The sequence below is a fragment of the Mastomys coucha genome, unplaced genomic scaffold, assembly GCF_008632895.1.
Source record: "Mastomys coucha isolate ucsf_1 unplaced genomic scaffold, UCSF_Mcou_1 pScaffold15, whole genome shotgun sequence".
In the NCBI taxonomy this organism is placed as follows: domain Eukaryota; kingdom Metazoa; phylum Chordata; class Mammalia; order Rodentia; family Muridae; genus Mastomys; species Mastomys coucha.
Window position 1 is genome coordinate 155,047,018 of NW_022196897.1, and position 6,423 is coordinate 155,053,440.

A 6,423-nucleotide genomic window follows, 5' to 3' on the forward strand; every position below is an offset into this window, starting at 1 on the left:
GTCAAGCAAAGCATTCAGTTTCACTTTGTTGTTCTTTTACAAGCCACCTCCCTAGTTAATTGTCTATGCTTCTTTTGGATATATAAATACTTTTGAAATATGTAAGCTGTTCTGAAAACCATAGTATAGTGTAAAAGCATGAAATAAACAATACTACTAATAGAGAGGCTGAGATAGGAGAAGCAAGATTTCAAGACCCTTTTGTTGTACACCGGTCTATGCATTTTAAAGCTATGAATATAGTATTTCAAAATGATTTGATTTCAGTTGTATAGACAGATTCTATGAGGGCCAAGGGAAGTGACTTGTCCATGGTCACATGACTGCTTCAGGGATGGGGCCTGCAGGAGTAATTCCAATCCTGCATGAGTTCAAAGATGCACTTGATGAAAGTGTTTGGACAGGGCTGCAGAGATGGCTCAACGGTTAAGAGCATTGACTGCTCTTCCAGAGGTCCTGAGTTCAGTTCCCAGCAACCACATGGTGGCTCGCAACCATCTGTAATGGGATCTGATGCCCTCCTCTGGTGTGTCTGAAGGCAGTGACGTGTACTCTTAGACATTAAATAAATAAATAAATAAATCTAAAAAAAGAAAGAAAGAAGAAGAAAGAAAAAAAGAAAGTGTTGGGGCAGAGTCCAGCAAGCACCAAGGGCATTTATTTCTCCTGGTTCTGGAGTTTGAGAAATCCAGTAACCACATGCTAGTTCACTTGGTTCCTGGAGAAAGTCAATGTCCTTCTTCCTCTGTGTGTGTGTGTGTGTGTGTGTGTGTGTGTATATATGTGTGTGTGTATGTGTGTGTGTGTGTATGTGTGTGTGTGTATGTGTGTATGTGTGTGTGTGTGTGTGTGTGTGTGTGTGTGTAGTCCCATCTATCCCTTGTCCCCAAAATAGTGCGCATTTTGAAACATTCTGGCAAGCCCCAATGACCATTCATTTTCAGCAGAGGTTGTTGCTAAATGAATAGTCATCTAGCCCCTGATATGGGCAATTACTATTCTCCTTCCCTTGGATTTGATGAAGCCATTTGGATCCCTCCAAAGTGCCATGTGGACGCTTCCTGCCGTGTTTATGCAACAATCATAAAAATTAGTGGTATCCTTTTGGAAATTGCTTGCAGATCCCATCCCCCCACTCGCCTTATTGACACGTACACATCAAAGCACGGCTGAGCAACGATGATAATTTTGTAACACCGAAGATGTGTCAAATTAATTATGTCAAAACAGCAATCTGCCTACTTCCTCTCTAAAATGTGTAATCATTAATTTGGGGGAGGGGATGGAAAGCGGCAGCCACACTGTTAAAGCTGAGGCCCACCCTCTGGAGCAAGGCTTCGTTTCCTTTTGAGATGTATTATTTGAGAGTTTACATTCGGCAGGATCTGTTATGTGGTTGGCGTCCCCAAAATATTTTAAAGATTCTCAAGAAAGTTCTAGAACAGTGTCTCGGACTAAACGTCAGTGGCTAAGAACTGTGGGTTGGTGCGTCCTCAGCACGCTCTCTGTTGGCTATGATGAGGATGGTGGGTGCGTCCTCAGCACGCTCTCTGTTGGCTATGATGAGGATGGTGGGTGCGTCCTCAGCATGCTCTCTGTTGGCTATGATGAGGATGGTGGGTGCGTCCTCAGCACGCTCTCTGTTGGCTATGATGAGGGTAAGCTGTCCTTATGTGTTGGAGTCTTTGTCCAGCTAAGTAGAGAGAACACACAAGAGGGTCCCCCATTTCTTAAGTGCTATCTTAAATATATACACTTAGAGAGTCTTCCTCAGCCGAGGCTGGATATTTATTCATTATTTATTCCAGGTAGGTGTATGTGTGTGTGTGTGTGCACGCGCGTGCACGCGCGCGGCACTGTCTGGAGATCAACCTCAGGTGTTATTCCTTATATGCTGTCCCATCTTGGTTTCTGAACTTACTAAACTTCACTGACCCATTAAGCTGGTCAGCCAGCAAACCTCGGAGATCCTCCTCAGATCACCTCCCCAGTGATGAGGTTATTAGCCTGGGTCACTACACTTGGTTCTTTATATAGGTTCTGGGGTTCAAACTTGGACCTTGTTCTTATGTGGCAAGTACTTTACTGAGTTATCTCTGAAGCTCCAAGCCTATTTATTTAGTTTTAGGTTTATTTATTTAGTATGATTTGTTTACGTGTATGTATGTGTGCGCCATGTGCACGCAGTGCCCTGGTAGACCGGAAGAGAACACCCATCCCTTGGAACTGGAGTTACAGGAGTTCTGAACTCCATGTGGATGCTGGGAGCTGAACCTGGGTCCTGTGAAAGAGCTCTTAACTGCTGAGCCATTTCTAAAGCTCCAAGGCTGAACATAAAAATACCAATTGCTTTAATTTTTTGAATTTTTAATATACGTATATAGTATATTTTAATCATGTTCACTCCAACTTCTCCCTCCTTCCCTCTCTCCCTCCCTCCTTCCCTCTCTCCCTCCCTCCTTCCCTTCCTTGACCCTCTCCTTTGTGACCACTGAGTACAGTCAGTGCTGGCTGTAAGTGCGTGACTGAGTGTGGGGCCATTCACAGGGCATGACCACCCTGGCGCCAGCCAAACCCCTCAAGAAAAGCATGTCTTACTTTCTTAACTCCCACCAAGTGCCAGCTCCTCTGCAGGAGGTGAAGCCTGGTGAACCCCTTCCTTCTCATTCTGGAATGCTGACTGGCTTTCTGTTGTTTAGGTCTTGTGACAGAAACCATGGTAACTGTGAGTTCCTGAAGGCAAGTGTCCAGAGGCAGCATTTAGCAGCAATACCCTACCCTCTGGCTCCAGCATTCCTTCCACCCCTCTCCTGCTGTGTGGTCTGAACCTTGGGGAGGCAAGGCCGAGGGAGTAGAGGTCACACTCAGTCCCTGACAGCACTCTGGCTAGCTGGCAGGTGAGTGACTTCTAAAAGCCACGCGTTTACTACAAGTTCTGATTGGGACCGGATGGTCCAGTTAGCCACAGGCCTCACCTCTCAGTGACATCTCACAGCTCAGGAAGCAAATCAGGTTCATCGGCTCTGAGGGTTGCAACTGTGGATAAGTCATCTGCTTTTTTTTTCCTTGTCTATTTTCTAATTTTTTAATGTACACATATGGTATATAATATATGCACATGGTGTGTATTGTATACTTCACAAATCTGCCGTGTTACTTGGCCAGAGACCGTATTCAGAACCAGTTTCACCCAGCCACTGACAATATGGGGCACTGTGTGTGTCCCTGAACCAAGGCTGGCTCAGTGGTGCAGTCTGGGGTTACTTAGCTCCAAGCTGAGGCACTGCTGGGCTCAGAGAGCCACCAACACGGGAACTGCCCCTGGATGAGAGACACAGTAATGAGTCCAAGGTCGAAGTTCAGAGATCAACGTTTAAGTTCAAGTATTCGAACACGCCCCCCTTAAAGTCCTAATGTTGAGAACTTGGGAAAATGCTCTTGAGTGGAATGTGGGTATTGTGGTTATTCCAGCTCTCAGCGGGCTCTCAGTTTGAGACTGTCTCTGGTAATGTTTCTATATATTTTCATTTTATCTGCTGCCCTCTTATAAAGAGGAGAGAGGACAGAGATTGCTACACAACTAGAGGCAGACAAGAATAAAAAGTTTGAAAGGTCCATTTTTATGAGGGCTTGGGATCCCAGAATTTGAGATCTTATTTTGTAACATATGTAATTTGCTTTTCTTTTTTTTCTTGTTTATTTTACTCATAATGCTATCAGCATGCACATTATGTGATTTAAAAACCTTGCATCTAAGTCTGATCATAAAAGGAATATATGTTTAATTTAGAAAGTTCTGTGTTTGTATGTAGCATTCATTAGAGGATCATGCTATAACACTATGTTATGTTCCCTTGCTCTTTCTTACACACAAATACATCCCCCATATATGTCTGTGTGTGTATGTTTTTCTTCATTTTTCCTTTTTGGTTTTTTGAGACAGGGTTTCTCTGTATAGCCCTGGCTGTCCTGGAACTCACTCTGTAGACCAGGCTGGCCTCGAACTCAGAGATACACCTGCCTCTGCCTCCCAAGTGCTGGGATTAAAGGCGTGCACCACCATTGCCCGGCTATGTTTTCTTTTTTTTAGACAGTCTCTTGTGGGCTTCAACTCACCACACAGCCAAAAATGACCTTGAGCTTCTGATCCTCCAGTTTCTGCCTCCTCAGTAAGGGGCACATTTTAATTTGTGTATGTGTCTTGTGTGTGTGTGTACATGGTGCATCATGCAACTGCAAAAGGAACCCTAAGAGAGGGATGGTGAGGGGAAGCAAGGGAAGCAAGAAGGCTTTGGAGGGTCTGTAGCTTGAAAGAAGAAGAGGAGGGACTAGAGAGTAAGAGAGGGGGCTGGAAGGAAGTAGAGGGAGAGAGTGGAGTGGAGGGAGAAGACCAATGGAAATGAGCCATGGGGAGCGAGGCTCAGCTGCTGACAGCATGCGTGCGTGCATGCAGACTTGAGCTCTATCCTCTTACCAACAGATCACAGGTACTGGCACATGGCTAGAATCCCGGCACTCAGTAGGTAGAAGGAAGAGAATCAGGTTATCCTTGGCAACATAGTTAGTTAGAGGCCAGCCTGGGCTATATGAGACTGTCTCAGAACAACAAAAAGGGATGTACATATGCAAATGCCATAATGAAAACCATTACGTTGTATATGAATTTAAGAAGAGTAACAACAAAGAAAAATAAGGATTGGTCCAGAAGAGATGAACAGAACTTCCCTCATTGTCAACAGCGCTGTGCCTGCTTGTTCCCTTCTCTGGATCTCTCTGAAAATGATCTAAAGTAATACAGTGAGTGAACGATCATGTTACAAAAAAGCAAACAATGCGCAACTATATCTACAGATGCTTAGTCACCCTGAGATCCCACCGCACAGATGCTTAGTCACCCTGAGATCCCACCGCACAGATGCTTAGTCACCTGAGATCCCACCGCACAGATGCTTAGTCACCCTGAGATCCCACCGCACTTGCCGGATGCTCAACCTGCCTCCCATTCAGAGCCAAGGATACAAACTTCTTTTTTTCTTAAAGATTTATTTTATGTATATGAGTACACCATTGCTTTCTTCAGACACACCAGAAGAGGGCATCAGATCCCATTTCAGATGGTTGTAAGCCACCATGTGGTTGCTGGGAATTGAACTCAGGACCTCTGGAAGAGCAGTCAATGCTGTCAACCACTGAGCCATCTCTCCAGTCCCAGATATAAACTTCTGTGTCAGAATGTTGAATCTGCCAGAATGACTGTAAACCAAACACCCCATTTCCTGGGGCTGTCACCCTAATACAACATATTAGTCGTTCCCTACAGGTGGCAAATCTCTATAGCTTGTTACGATTACAATTTGATATGCTTGTATCTATGTGTATTCTTGGTCACTTCTAAGTAGGTGAGTGTCTCAGTGTAGAATTGGGGTAAACTTATATTGTTAACTACTACTATTGTGTGTGCGTGCAAGTTCACATGTGTGATGACAGGGATGTGGAAGGCAGGTGGTGACAAGTTTCGGGAGTCAGTTCTTTTTCTCCACTATGCAATCCAGGATTTGGACCAGGTCACCAGGTTTGAGCAGCAAGCATGTTTACCAGCTGAGCCATTTCATTGGTCCGGGGGAGTACTTTAAAAAATACCGGTGTACACAATAAACAAAGGAGGAAAGTTCAGGTTCGAGGCAAGAGTTTCGGATGCAGCTCAGTTGGTAGAGACCCTGAGTTCAATTCCCTGTACCACATACACTGGGCTTGGTGTCACAGGTCTCTAATCCAAGTGTCTGAGATGGAGAGATAGGGGGATCAGGAGTTCAAAGCCATTTCCAGCTACACAGAGAGCTAGAGGTTCAGCCAGGCTACATGAGTCTCTGTCTCAAAAGGAAAAAAAAAGGGTTGAGACCGTTGCCTAAAGCATTCTAGCACAAACATTTAAACAAATCTACTTATATTTATGAGAATGGAAATTTTGCTTGCAAGTAGTTATATACTACATGTGTGCCTAATGCCTTCGGAGGCCAGAAGAGGGCTTCAAGTTCCCTGGAAGTGCAGTTCTGGATGGTTGTGAGCTGCCACGGGGGCTCTGGGAATTGAATCTGGGTCCTCTGTAGGAACAACCAGTGCTCTTAACTGCTGAACCATCTCTCCAGCCCTGACACAAACATTCTACATTAAAGCTAAAGAATTGGGGGTTGGAGAGACGGCTCACTGATGAGGAGTGTGGGAATTGGGGGTTGGAGAGATGGCTCACTGATGAGGAGTGTGGGCTCTTCTCTCTCAGGGCCTATCTTGATTCTCAGAACCTGTGTCCGACTGCACACTACGCCCTGGAACTTGAGCTACAGTGGAATCCACTGCCCTCTTCTGGCCTCTGTAAGTAACTGCACCAGCACACGTGCACGTATGCTCACGTACCCGTAAAAAAAA

General features: G+C 45.1%; 1 long non-coding RNA gene across 1 annotated transcript in view; it reads right to left on the reverse strand.

Annotated features, from left to right (window-relative positions):
- LOC116091453 overlaps nucleotides 1–2,673 on the reverse strand; it is a 10,474-nt gene extending 7,801 nt beyond the window's left edge. Inside the window, exon 1 of the long non-coding RNA XR_004119039.1 lies at nucleotides 2,599–2,673. This is a non-coding gene — a long non-coding RNA (uncharacterized LOC116091453). The remainder of the gene's footprint in view (nucleotides 1–2,598) is intronic.
- Nucleotides 2,674–6,423: the final 3,750 nt, after the last annotated feature.